This window comes from Cryptotermes secundus, unplaced genomic scaffold (genome assembly GCF_002891405.2).
Source record: "Cryptotermes secundus unplaced genomic scaffold, Csec_1.0 scaffold614, whole genome shotgun sequence".
Lineage (NCBI taxonomy): Eukaryota > Metazoa > Arthropoda > Insecta > Blattodea > Kalotermitidae > Cryptotermes > Cryptotermes secundus.
Window position 1 is genome coordinate 1,210,062 of NW_019728501.1, and position 13,959 is coordinate 1,224,020.

The window sequence follows — 13,959 nt, forward strand, 5'->3', positions numbered from 1 at the left end:
ATGATCGTATATTGGATAAGATTTGTAATTGGCCATTATTGTTAAAAATTAACATAATTCAATAATGTTATGCAGAAATCTCTTATATCGATAATATAATATAATATAATATCTTGTTGCTATAGTTGAGCATTTGTAGACCTACACACCTTGCGTGCCATGAAATAGAGTACAGAAGTTTATATTAGTCATCATGGATATCTGATGATGGCTCCATTTAGCCCAAATATGTCGTAAAAGTATATGAAAATACAGAATAAATGGTGCTGTAACCATTATTCCAGGAGGTGTTGGATTTATAAGACTGACTTACACATATGTATCAAGTGCCCGTACATGGAATTCAACAAAAATTTGATTTACGATTTATGCAACGTGCCTATATGGAAAAGCCATATGTGATCTTATTATTATTATCTTTATTATCGATCAGTATGGCCGAAAATCTCACTTAGCAGACGACATTTAGTTGAAGTCTCCATTAAAATAAAATTGGTAAAGTTGTCCCTTCGCTTAACTAATTAAGTACCGCGCCATGAAGGCGTATGATGAAGTGGACGTATAGATCCACATTTTCTTGACCTCGGCAGTAGGTGGGGGTGAGTGGTCAGCTTCACACCCCTGCCGCTTTACCCCCGGAGATAGAGTCTCAGGTGATCTCTGGATAGGAGGTTGCGTGGGCCCCAGAGCCGGTCTGGACGACGTGCAGAAGAGAAAATTATTGACACCACCGGGACTCGAACTCCTACTTCTTGGTCGTTCAGCCCGTAGCCATTCGCTATACCGACTGCGCAATCCCGGCTCCTTTGAAGTCCCCATTCTCGCTTAAAAAACAAGTCCGAAGGTTTAGGCTCTGATGGTAAGACTCGAGCAGAAAAACAGAAGAACGGACAGACATGACCTCCACAAGAGCCGTGACATCTGTTCTAGCATATGAATTACCAAATGACACTATTACATTATATCGAAGTAGCCTGTAAACTTCCAATTGAACATACAAGATATAAATTTGGTAAGCCCACTTTTATATTTAAATGAAGCAATTTGCTATGGATGATGATGATAATTACAATAACAGTAAAACAATAATTTTTCTATAAAGTAAAAAAGAAGTAAAGGTACCCCTGTACCAGGCCGTGGAGGACCATAGGATTGTAAGATGTTGAAGCTCCAAAATTCTCTAGACAATCGGCTCATAGATGACGATGAGGTTGTCAGCTCTACGCGCCGGCCACCCTTTACCCCTAAGAATATTCCAAGAATATTTCTGGTACTTATTTCTGTTAGAGGCTGAGTCGACCGCAGGGTCATAGTGCGGCTGGAAGGATTAGGTCAATTGAATAAAGCCCAATGACCTCATCGAGACTTGAACCAGCGACCTTCCGGCTTGTAGCATAGTGCCTCAACCAACTACGCTACCGCGTGCCCCGATAATTTGTATTCAGGAATAAGTATTAGGTTCTCTTAATTATATTTCTTAATTATTGCCTTTTAACAAGAAAAAACAGTACATCCCTCAGGTTATGTACCAATGATATCAGTATTCTCTTATCAATGTGTTTCAGATCGGAGTTAGACGATCGAACAGTAACTTATACTGACATTCAGGCTAACACGCAGTTCGAGACAAAACATAATCTCTCTCTGAGAAGGAATACGCCAAGCCTTACTCTGAGACAGGGGACTGGAAGTTATGCAGACATGCCGCTGTAAACAAATTCCGTGGCCTGTAGTCCGCAAGCGAACTATACCGACCGAGCGACCGCCTATTGTCGGAGAAGTTAGTGCCAACCTATACTCACTGCAATTTCAAGAAACTGCCGTAGTCGTGTAGATTCTAAAGGTTTCTAATGATGGTATATAACACTCAGAAGTACTGGGTTTTTGGACTTTGTCCATCGTCCGGTATTCTAGAAACTAGAAAACTGGAAACTGGATCTGTTTCTATCATCAGGTGCAGGGGGAGAAGAAGCTTATTCTTTGGGTCAGAAAGAAACCAGATTTAATTAGCCCTTTCTAAGGAACCCAACAGAGGACGTGTCACCCCTTCATCTGAGGACGGAAAGAGATCCAGTTTCCGAAACGTTGTACTAATTTAGCGGACAAGCGGCGGTCGCTCGGTCGGTATAGTTCACTTGTGGACTACAGACCAAGGAGTTTGTTTTGTTTGTTTGTATTTTCTAGTTTCTAGAATACCGGACGCTCGACAAATTCCAGAAACCCATTACTCCTGAGTGCCGTGTTCATAGTTTATGGTATGAACATGGTGTTATTGCTTCGAGTAAAGGTCCGGTTACAAGGCCCTAGTAACAGAGTACAAGTTAAGACCGTTATTTAAAGACCAGCGCCACTGTTGTCCCCCTTGTAGCCTGCGCTGTCTCATTATTCGTCTCGTTTTGCAAGAAATATAAACGGGCGTACATTTCTTCTTTCCTCCATTTTGCATCGTGGAGTACGTTTAGGGTTAAATGTTTCCAGTGTGGTCGACCTTTCATACACTGACGTTTGTTCCCTCGACATCACCCTCGTGCGTAATGGGGTTGAGACCGTTGAAATGGTCACTTCAATGCCACGGCCGCCTTGCTTAGCTGGGAATTATTAAGTACGAGGGGGAGGTGGCCGGTTTTCCAGCCAGCAGTTTTGTGTGGTGGCTTTGAAGAGGTATTTAAAAATGCATTTCTGTCCCTCTCGCTGACATTAGTACCCCCTGAAACAACTTATATTGTGCCCTATGACCATTACACAAAACGTTCAGGTTAGCTTCTGACCCTGTTCGGAAAGAGAGGGAAGTAAATGGGGTTTCGAGTTCCATAGAAGCAAGAAGGCTCTTTTTAAATCTAAGATCCGCGATTGACGTTTATTAGCTCTAACAATAAATTTTCATAAACAGAGAATACTGTACGAGTCTGCTTCAAAAGTTCCCAAGTTTATCGTGTGAGCTACCGGTACACACTCTGTTTAAGCGAAAATATTGACATAAAATATAAAGTTGTCCCTGCGCTTAACTAACTAAGCACTACACCATGAAGGCGTATGGGGGAGCATGTATATAGCCATATTTTCTTGGCCTCTGCACGAGCTGGAGGTGAGTGGCCAGCTTCACGTTCCTATCGCTTTACCCCCGGGGAAAGAGCTACCTTTACCCGTTGGATAGGAGGTTGGATGAACTCCAGAGCTGGTAGGGACAACGTGGAAAATAGAAGATTCTTGACCAATATTGACATAAAATTATTTTAATTACTTTTTTTATTTCTTGGGTAGGAGGAGACTGTGTCAACTTGGTATATCTGTCACTAATTGGCCTATAGTACCAGCCCCTGATGATAGGTAATGAGTGTAAGGCAGTCGGTGGAATGATAATTGATAGGATAAACCCAAGTACTAGGAGAAAACCTGCCCCAATATCTCTTTGTTCAGCACAATTCGGCACGAAGTTCTTACCCGTACTCAAAGTGCGAAAGTAATTTGACTGGGCCTTCTGCATCTTACATTCTAAAAACAAATTATTTTGTATAAAGCTGAAAGACAGGAGTGGCTGATTCGTGAGGAATATCTGGACATGTACTGATATGTGCAGTTTACAGTAGACTCTAAACCTTTCTGACGACGGCCTCTAACACTCGGGATTACTGAGTGTCCATCATCCACTAGAAATAGGGCATAATCTCCTGTACTGAGAATGAACTGACAGACGCCTTGTATTTATTGTACATAGAAGTAGGAATTAAGAGTAAATTTGTAAATATATGTAAATACAGTCAATGGACTTACTAATACAGGCTATGGCTGACAAATGACAGACCCCGACCTCTCGTTAGAGAGGGCGCCCCACATGGACAAGACAGTGACTTTCATTTAAAAGAAATATCTGGTCATGAGTCCCAGTTGGGACTCGACACCAAGACAGACAGACTGACTGTCAGTCGCAATGTGACTTTGACTTTCATTTCGTCCATCATCCGTATTCTAAAGGATAGAATTCCGTGACTGGGGTTAGTTATTTCTAACGGACCAAAGAGAGTAAGTGTCTTCTCTTCCTCACCAGAGGACGGAAACAGATAAAAGTGCTCCATGTAATATCTGTTGATGAAAACAAATGTAATCACACATGTACAGCTTTTTGCAGCCAGTACGCATACCAGAAGACAAGTGACGGGTACGGGCAATCTGATCTGAAATCAAAAGTTGAACTCTGCCGCTAAAATATGTCTACCTTGAGGCAATGTCAGGAAACATGTTTGCAGGAAGAAGCGTTAATTACGTGAAAGCATGTTTACAGCCAGTAAAAGGCACTTCAGACTTTTATGAGATATCATCACTATTTTAATCAAGGGCCCTATAAATTATTTTGTATTTTCCTTCCGTTGGTTCACAGAAGAGGTTTTAAGTTTTCTGCCCTAACTGCGTATTGTGGCGTACAGACCCGTTGCTAAGGGGTGACTTTGTAAAAAACGACCGTTTCTGAGCAACGTTTCGGCAAACACGTTCCTGCTGCAACGAGTGCGGACGCAACAATAGATTTACTGCTGGAGAAGGGATGTTTCTACGTGGTTCATGCCGAGATGTTAGAAGTAAGGGATAAAGTCAGTTGTTAGAGAGTTCTGTGCGGGAGACTCTAAGATGGGACCTGAGCGCATGAAACTGAAGAATCTCCAATGTTAGAAACTGTTGCTTGGAAAAGGCTGGTGAAGACATAGCAGGCTGGAAAAATGTAGCGTTTTCTGTGGTTATTTATGGATTGTGATTAAATGTGGCGCTATAATTCCTTGCAGTTCCAAATCATGTTTATATGTGGTAACGTAATAATAATATTTATTATAACGCAATTCAAGAACTAGTACCAATATCATTGTATGTCTGACAATAACCCAAGGAAAGGGTCGAAACATGTAGCGTTACCAACAACAGCTAATAAAAACAAACGTTGATAGAATAGTGTCTGTTTCATCTCCTTCAACACTATGGTTTTGTAGACTCTCCCATTATGTATATCTCGTACGACAGAAAACAGGATGTGTACCGTAAAAATTGTAAGAAAAAGTTAGCATAATCAAGACAGCAGGCCTACTTGACTTAGCGAATTGACAGACCACCGCAAGCCCCACATGGTATGAAACTTTTGGTATAAGCAGTACAGACCTAAATATCAGGATAATATATTATTACTATTCTTGCATAAAAAAAACTCCGCGATTTTAGTCCGCAAACGAACTATACCGACCGAGCTACCGCCGCTTGTAGCTTAAGTTTAGTGCCAACTTTTGCGGATAGATGGTGTCGCGTGGTCAGCGCAACGAATCCCCACTGCCGTTAATTTCGGTTTTCTAGAGGGGAGCCGCTATTTCCTCGAAATAGCTCCTCAATTATCATCACGAGGCTGAGTGGACCCCGTTCCAGACCCACTACTTCCCAGGAAAAAAATCTGGTAGCGCCGGGAATCGAACCCGGACCTCTGGATCTGTAACCAGGAACGCTGACCACTAGATCACTAAATATTTTAATATTTTTACGAGTATTTAACACGAAATTCATGTACCTTCAAGTTGCCCTAAAATTGCGTCTAGCCTTTTGACAAACGAAACTCTGACGTTTCTCAGAAAGAACATAAACATAGTTCCCTTATTCTTCAGTGAGTCTTCTGTGGAAGCCATGTTGCCTTAACACTCTTAGCGTCTCTCTCTGAAAGCGGCAATGGCGAGCTTTGCAAGAATATGATTCTCCTTCCTAGTTTCATATGACAACATAGGGTGTTTATTGTACTAAGAGCAATTCTATGTTAATATAATGAATATTTCCGTTTTCTGTCATATTCAGTGTAAGCTGAAACGAATACGCTAGTGACGTAATTGTTGAGATGGGCCCAGTGTGGAACTGCTAGGCCTCTCGTCTCAAGAAACGCAATTGCTAGGAGACACAGAGTTGGGACCGCTTGTCTGAGTGAGCCTGTGGAGACGTATCACTGAATGTGGCAGATCATTGTCACGTATATTAAAAACTACCAGCATGATCCTTCTTTATTATAAATAATATGCTCACATATTTTGTGCCCTGCATCCCATATTGGCACGCGATGGCGTGGTTGGTTGAGACATTATACTACAAGCCGGAAGGTCGCAGCTTCGATCCCCGATGACGTGAATTTTTTAAATTTACCCGACCCTTCCAGACGCACTATGGTCATGGGGTCGACTCAGCTTCCAACAGAAATGAGTACCAGGAAACTTCCTGGGGTGTAAAGGGCGGCCGACGCATTAGGCTGACAGCCTTACCGCCATCTATGAACAGATTATCTAGAGAAAATGTGGGAGCCTCGACGTCTTACAACCCTATGGGCCTTCACGGCCTGTTACAGGGATAGCTTTTCTTTTTATATTTACCCCATATTATTAATTCTTATATAGCGGTCAGCGTTCCTGGTTACAGATCCAGAGGTCCGGGTTCAATTCCCGGCGCTACCAGATTTTCTGACAAGTAGTGGGTCTGGAACAGGGTTTACTCAGCCTCGTGAGGATAATTGAGGAGCTGTTTCAAGGAAATGGCGGCTCCAGTCTAGAAGACCGAAATTAACGGCCGTGGGGATTCGTTGCGTTGACCACGCGACACCCTCTATCCTAAAATTTGACACTAAACTATGCCGACAAGCGACAGTCGCTCGGTCGGTATAGTTGGCTTGCAGACTAAAATCACGGAGTTTGTTTTGTATTAGGTAATAGGGTTTCTGTTCCTATGTCCTGGATCCGCTCGTCCGTTTTGAAGCAACCGATGAATTTTAAGAGTACTGTCCCCATAACCACCACTGTGGGAACCGCAGATCCTACAAACTGATGAATTTCTATAAAACTTGGAGCAAACAGCATGAGTTAGCCTACTTATGTGATTCAGAATTTTCTACTAGCAGTGCGAACTTCTGATATGGAAAGTCGCTAAGGAAGAGCCAACAATTTCCTGCTATATTCGTTTGAAAGACAACTGCATCTTTAGTTTAGAACTTGTATTTTTGGTAGAATTTGAAGAGCAAAATGCGCCAGTGCAAACATCACACTTTGCTGTCACGTCAGCGTCATGGCGACAATGAAAAAGACACATGGGAATGACATTCACAAATTTGTATGAAATTTGTATACATTTTAACTTCAAGCATGGGAACGGTACGAAATTTGTGGTTATGTAGGCGCAAGCAGAACTGATTTAGTTGAAATCTACACGCTGCTATTGAAAATGTATACAAACGTGTCTCACTAAATTGTAAGTTAATGTATAGATCTCGGCATCTTCAGGGAAGAAGGCATCATATGACGCTCCTATGGCCTCTTGTTTCGTCCCTTGTGGTTCTTCGGGACACACCACAGGTCTCGCGTCCTTTGTCTGTGTTTCCCCTGAGCACCCAATATGCAGAATACTAGCACGTCTGTCCGTGTGTTCCCCATACCCAAGGAACGGAGATTCCAATTAAAACCAACCGATGGCCTGACTTGATGTCCTGCCTGACTGACTGATTAGAAAAATTGACAGTTTAGTACGTAGCATAATGTCTTTGCATACTAAAGTTCGCGTGTTCGATTCCCGTTCCGCATGCCAACTGTCCTTACTATGGGTTTTCTTATGTGATCATTATGTCCATCTTTTTCAGCACTTGAAGTTTTGTCACAAGATAAAGAAATGAAAGCCTTTCATCGGATAATTTCATATGTCATAGTCCAATCAGACCGCCACTGTGGTCTCGTGGTCAGAGTTCCTGGTTACAGATCCAGATATTCTTGGTTCGATTCCCGGCGCTGCCAGATTTTCTGAGAAGTATTAGTTCTGGAGCGGGGTCCACTCAGGCTCGTGAGGATGATTGAGAAGCTGTTTGAAGGAAATGGCGGCTCCGGTCTAGAAAACCGAAATTAATAATAATTAAAAATAAGAAATACGCAATTTCATCGTAAACAATTAGATGGAGCAAAAACAGTTGCGTGAAAAAGATCATGAAGTTCAGAATTTAGTGTTTGTCTGCATGTGCAGGTAGAGTTCATTGTAATCTCCAAGATTTTCCATAAATAAGACAATTGAAGAAAGCTGTATGACATATATTCTTCAGCATACCATCTGAAACAAGGTTTCGTAGAGTTTCTGATACACCCGTTGTAGTATGACTCCTCCTTGTGACCACGTATGAATCAGGAGAAATTACAGCGCTATACCTTGCTCATGTACGTCAAATGAAGGATCACATACATACGTAAGGGATTCTCTTTGACAAGCGGTGATCTTCAGACTTTCACTTTGAATTTCAAGAGATGATCCTCGATTTTTCCGAACTCTCGGAAATTCGAAGGAACAAGTCAGAGAATAAAGGCAGACGGATCGGTGGGATGAGAGGAGGAGGTTACAAGAGCAGATAAAGTCTGGAAGAAGCGCATCCGTACAATGGGAAACGTCTTGATTCACGTCTTACGTAAAAAATGAACGAATCTGCGGGCTACTTTTCTGCACGGTTTAGCTGACGGTTTCTTTGCCGATACAAGGAAGAAGTTGGTGACTGAGAAAAAAAGAACGCATAACCTGATTCCGTAATTTTTTAGAGACGAGACGAAAAATTTCTGGAGTTTTGCATCTCTTGTTATTTCGCAAATGAAAAGCTTGATAATTTGTCTTTGCTCTTGAAATATCCGAATTTACACCCAACTAACGAAGATTCTGTATGGAAATAATTAACTCCATGAAGCTGAGTCCTCCTTGAGATGCCAAGAGTTGCTCAGCCACTCAAGAAATTTCCAGCATTTTAAGGAACTTGGATGTCTATAATGTACTTTAAGATCTTGTCTGTTTTACGAGCTGTAGCTGTTGGCAGGCACTGCGATACAGTAATTGAATTACTGTTACTAATGCGCTCTTGCAGAAAAATCTGATCTGCAAATTTAGAAACTAGGAGTATTTTTGTTCTTCCTGGTTGTTATATTTAATATCACTACGTGTTTGAATTGAGGAGTCGGTATAGCGACTGACTAATGGCTGGACGATGGCAGGTTCGGAGTTCGAGTCTCGATAGGGTAAAAAATTTTCTCTTCTCCACTTCTTCTCTACTGGTTCTAGGGCACACCAAGCATACTGCACAATGGGTTCCGGGGACTCTTTCCCTGGTGGTAAAGAGGCCGGGGCGTGAAGCTGATCACTCACCTACAATTTGTGCCGAGGTCAAGAAAACGTGGATCTATACATCCACTCCTCTTACACTCCTTCTCGGCGTAGTGTTTAATTATTTAAGTGAAGAGATCACTTTACCTTTACCTTACCTTACGTTCTTGAATTCAGGGCGCAAATTTTGTGGGGCAGGCTGTATCAAGTAGAAAACTATGCTCGAGCACTAAAATGGTTTTGGAATTACATGTGCCTAAAACTGTAGCAAATTATTTATGACCATTTGAACAGACAAATAAGTTATCTTAAAATAAATGAAAAGTTCTGCGAAGAACTAATCACCTACTTTCCTTTGATACGACATGAACCGTATATAAAACTAAATGTCCAGAGTCTTGTCTATTGTTGCTTGCGCCGCGGTAACGTTTTTACCTTTTTATCATTGCCTAGCAACAATTGGGGATACACTTACAGACACACAGACTGATGGGAGGGATTTATGAAGTATGCCGTTGAGATGGGCTCGGGTGCAATGATAAACATAATAATAATAAATAATAACATAATAATAAAGATAGGTTCAGGCATTCAAAAGTTAATTGGGTGAGGTGGGTGGTTCATAGACTCACAGATAATATGGAGATCGCATAAGCTTACTTTCATTTCATCAAAACAAAAGGAGTATACTAGTAACAAGGACAAGCGGTATCATAGTTGGTTGAGGCTCTATGCTACAAGCCGGAAGATCGCGGGTTCGATTCCCGATGAGGTCATTAATTTTTAAATTGACCTAATCCTTCCAGCCGCTCTGTGGCCCTGGGGTCTATTCAGCCTCTAGCAGAAATGAATACCAGGAATCTTCCTGGGGGTAAAGGGCGACTGGTTCCTAAAGCTGACAACCTCAACGCCATCTATGAGGCGATTTTCTACAAAATGTGGGAGCTTCGACGTCTCATAATCTATGGGCCTCAATGGCCTGTTACAAGGGTAGCTTTACCTTTTTTACCTACCAGAGTGGCTACGCGGTCTAAGATATGACCTGTCTTTGCCCTCTCGAATACTGGGATCGTGGGTTCGAATCCCACTTGAGGCATGGATATCTGTATGCATTTATTCTGTGTTTGTGCGTCCTGTGTGTGTGAAGGTAGCGGCTTTACGACGGGCTCATCCTTCGTCCAAGAAATCCAACCTACTGTGTAAAGGGTCAAGCAAATTAAATCGGCCAAAGTCCAACAAAGAGCTGTAGAGTCGTAATAGATAGGTAGATACGCTGGTGACAAATCCAACAAAGAGGAGTTATGATATCCAGCCGCCATGAAGGGCATAACAGTAGGCTATGTGGTCGACTTAATTTGATTTCATTAGTTGACACTTGTGTTCATCTACACGAATAATCATTAACCCGGAGGTTCATAACGCGTATTCATCATCCTTATGAATATGCGAGTAATAAATAACTGAACAATTAAATATACTAATTCTTCATAATCTTCTGTTATGCCCCGTCTCATTCTCTACCGAGTGACAGCCGTGGCTTCCATATATCCCTCTTCCAAGTTATTCCTAACTGACAGCCTCTAGCTGACCTCTTTGACCCACACTTGGAGCAGAGATGCACATAAGCCATTCACCACGTCAAGGTAGCGGTCTCACCCTCTTACTCCGCCTCCTAACTCCTGAATGAAATACCATGTAAACAGCACCTGGGCTTGGTGGCACGTGACCACGAGATTTACCCCGTCGCGGGGATTCACTGGGAGTGCCGGTAAATCTCTGCAAACTGGGACTTGTAGCTGTTGTGCCCTCACGGCCAGACTCAAGCGCCCCAACACCACGCATTGCGCCTGAGAAGCCCTGAAAAATAACAAGTGCTGATGCCCCAGAATGTATTTACCCTGACACTCTTTTAATGCTCAGAGATCTGTCACTGGACATATTTACCAGAGGTGCCCACCAGTTCTGTGGCAGCCACCTCGATGACTAGGTCCTGTCACAGAATGGTGAGGGTTCATCGAGAAGTGAAGACAGGTATTAATGGGTAGGAGAGCAGTAATTTTCTGCTGGCGTTTGCCTGCACAGTCATTATTGTTTTCGGGCCCAGCGGCACTCATGACCAAATTTTTCTGTCTCCCGATTCCGAGATCATAAACGAGAGACCTGGTTGTAGATGGCAGGGTAACATTATAGTGGATCTTAAAGATACAGGGGTTGAGTTCGGTAAAAATAACCATAGGAAATAATTGAATTGCTGAGCACGCTTCCAGCTTTAACTGTTTAGGCTTCCACGTTACTTGTATTTATGTTTAATATTTAAAAAGATAACCGCATAATGAGGAGTTCCATAACTTGTACTCTTCTCCAAGTATATAATTAGAATGATCAAGTCAAGGAGGGTGACTTGAGTAGGACATATAGCACGAATTGGGGAGAGGAGGAATGCATATAGGATATTGGTGGGAAAGTCAGAAGGAAAGAGACACCGGGAAAACCAAGGCGTAGGTGGGTGGACAATATTAAAATGAATCTTAGAGAAATTCGATGGGGTGGTATGAACTGGATTTATCTGGCTTAGGATAGGGACCAGTGGAGAGCTCTTGTGAACACGGTAATGAACAATATTATATTTAAGCATCCTGTTGCACTCTATACGATAAATGATATAATGATATAAACTCCGTCCCAAGTGCAAACAATATATTATGTGTCCTTGATCTTGCTCCTTTACACTACATGTTTCGGCCTCAGACGGCCATCATCAGGTGTATAACACTCACGTTGCTGTCACACTGCACCCAGCCCAAAATTTAACATTTAAAAACACTTTCCTTGTTATTATCAACATCTACTTCGTTGATATCTGTCTGGTTTGTAGATTATTTTAAAGGATTTTAAAATTAGAACTAAAGATTTTATAGTGCTACTACAGGAAAGTCAAAATTAACGTGTGTAAAATAATCTACAAACCAGACAGATATCAACGAAGTAGATGTTGATAATAACAAGGAAAGTGTTTTTAAATGTTAAATTTTGGGCTGGGTGCAGTGTGACAGCAACGTGAGTGTTATACACCTGATGATGGCCGTCTGAGGCCGAAACATGTAGTGTAAAGGAGCAAGATCAAGGACACACAATATACTGTTTGCACTTGGGACGGAGTTTATATCATTATATCATTTACGGTAATGAACATTCGGGATCCGTAAAATGCAGGGAAATTCTTGAGTAACTGCACAATTGACGGCTTCTCGAGAAGGCCTCAGCTTCATGAGTGAGTGGGTGATGTAAAAAAGATGACAAATAAATTTAAAGGCAGAGTGTATTGGGACTAACTTTAGAACTCTAAGGAAAGGGCAGGAAAAGAAAAATTTTAAATATTTTAAGATAATTGCGGTCCCAGTGTTTTTCTCTGACAGCGAAACGTTAATATTTAAGGAGATATGTTCGAATACAAATTGTAGAAATGAACTACCTAATATGAGACGTAGGAAGACCAAGAAGAAAGCGGAAGGAAACTTAATAATACTAGAAGTCGGAACAGGCGACTTTCCTAATCCGTGAATTGGTCATGAGGATGAGCAACAGTGTGTGAGATGGGGACTCTAACGCCCAGAACTTGAATAGAATTCTGAGGAAGGGTTTTGTTAACGCGGCAATAAATCTTGGGATTTATAGAAGAAGAGAGATTTCGCAGCATCTCAGGAACTGAACGTCCCAAGGAAGAAGAGAGAAAGTCAGTTCGTTTGTCTGTGCAGAGAAATGTTTAGTAATTGGGAGCAACTGGCTCAGAGTTTAAATTTGTCGAGAGCTCAACACATGTGTTGAAGCAGTAGCAAGCAATTAGTCAACATTTTCTGCGTACTCTATTCATGTGTTTATACTTCATTAATCATATTCAATTTTAACTTAATCCGGTTTGCATTTATTCTCCTTCTCTGTTAGAGGCTTGACGAATACCGGCTCTATCGAGTTTGTGGCAGTCTGCCAAACCATGCTTTGATACACATCATCATCACAATTCTGTTGAAGCAGAACTCGGAGGTCCGACACCTCTAATGACAAACTTCTATTCTGGAGAATACCCTGAGGTCGTTGTGGCCTATTACTTCGTTCCTAAGATTGAACTTAATGTTTTATATACTTTCCTTTTCGGACTTCAAGAAGTTGTCCTCCAAATTCTTCAAGTACTGTCACGTACTTTACTGTCGTAACTGTTTATGAATCCAATACGATCCGAACCGCCAACTGCTGACACAAACATATCGCGTGTAGAGTGGTACGCGTGACGAAAATAACGGGTTCTAGTTCGGGTCATTAGATTTATTAGCACATTGGTTACAGTCTTTCCTAATTAAATTAATACAGCGCTATCGGTGATTTACACAATTCACAGTTCACCGTTACACACGCACTAGGATTCTCCGACTTCACTAGTCGTCTCCTGGGAACGGATCTCAACAAAGGAACTACCACTTCAAATCTCTATGAAGTCTTCTTGCAATTTCTTGTTCAATCGCCATGGAACATCGAAACTCAAATAAAAACTCTCCTGGACTGCATTATCGATTATTCTTGGACTTATTATAATTATTCGGAACGGATTCTATAGAAAATATACGTCATGTGTCAGACTGCGAGTTCATTCGTCTGTTACCTGGGCTGGGCGTGGTGCGGACGACTTAGAAAACACAACCTCCTCTATTGTTGCATAATCTAACAACGGACTGTTGACCAAGAATCTGTCTTCGCGGGAAATTGTTCACCAACCCGTTGCCTAGCAATGAGTGTACATGTAATAATATTTTTGAAATTTCTATCTGAACTACGTGTCCAGTCTATGGT

General features: G+C 41.8%; 1 protein-coding gene across 1 annotated transcript in view; it reads left to right on the top strand.

The window, feature by feature from the left end:
* Positions 1-13,959, top strand: part of LOC111865221 — a 191,628-nt gene that overhangs the window by 102,404 nt on the left and 75,265 nt on the right. The window lies entirely within an intron of this gene.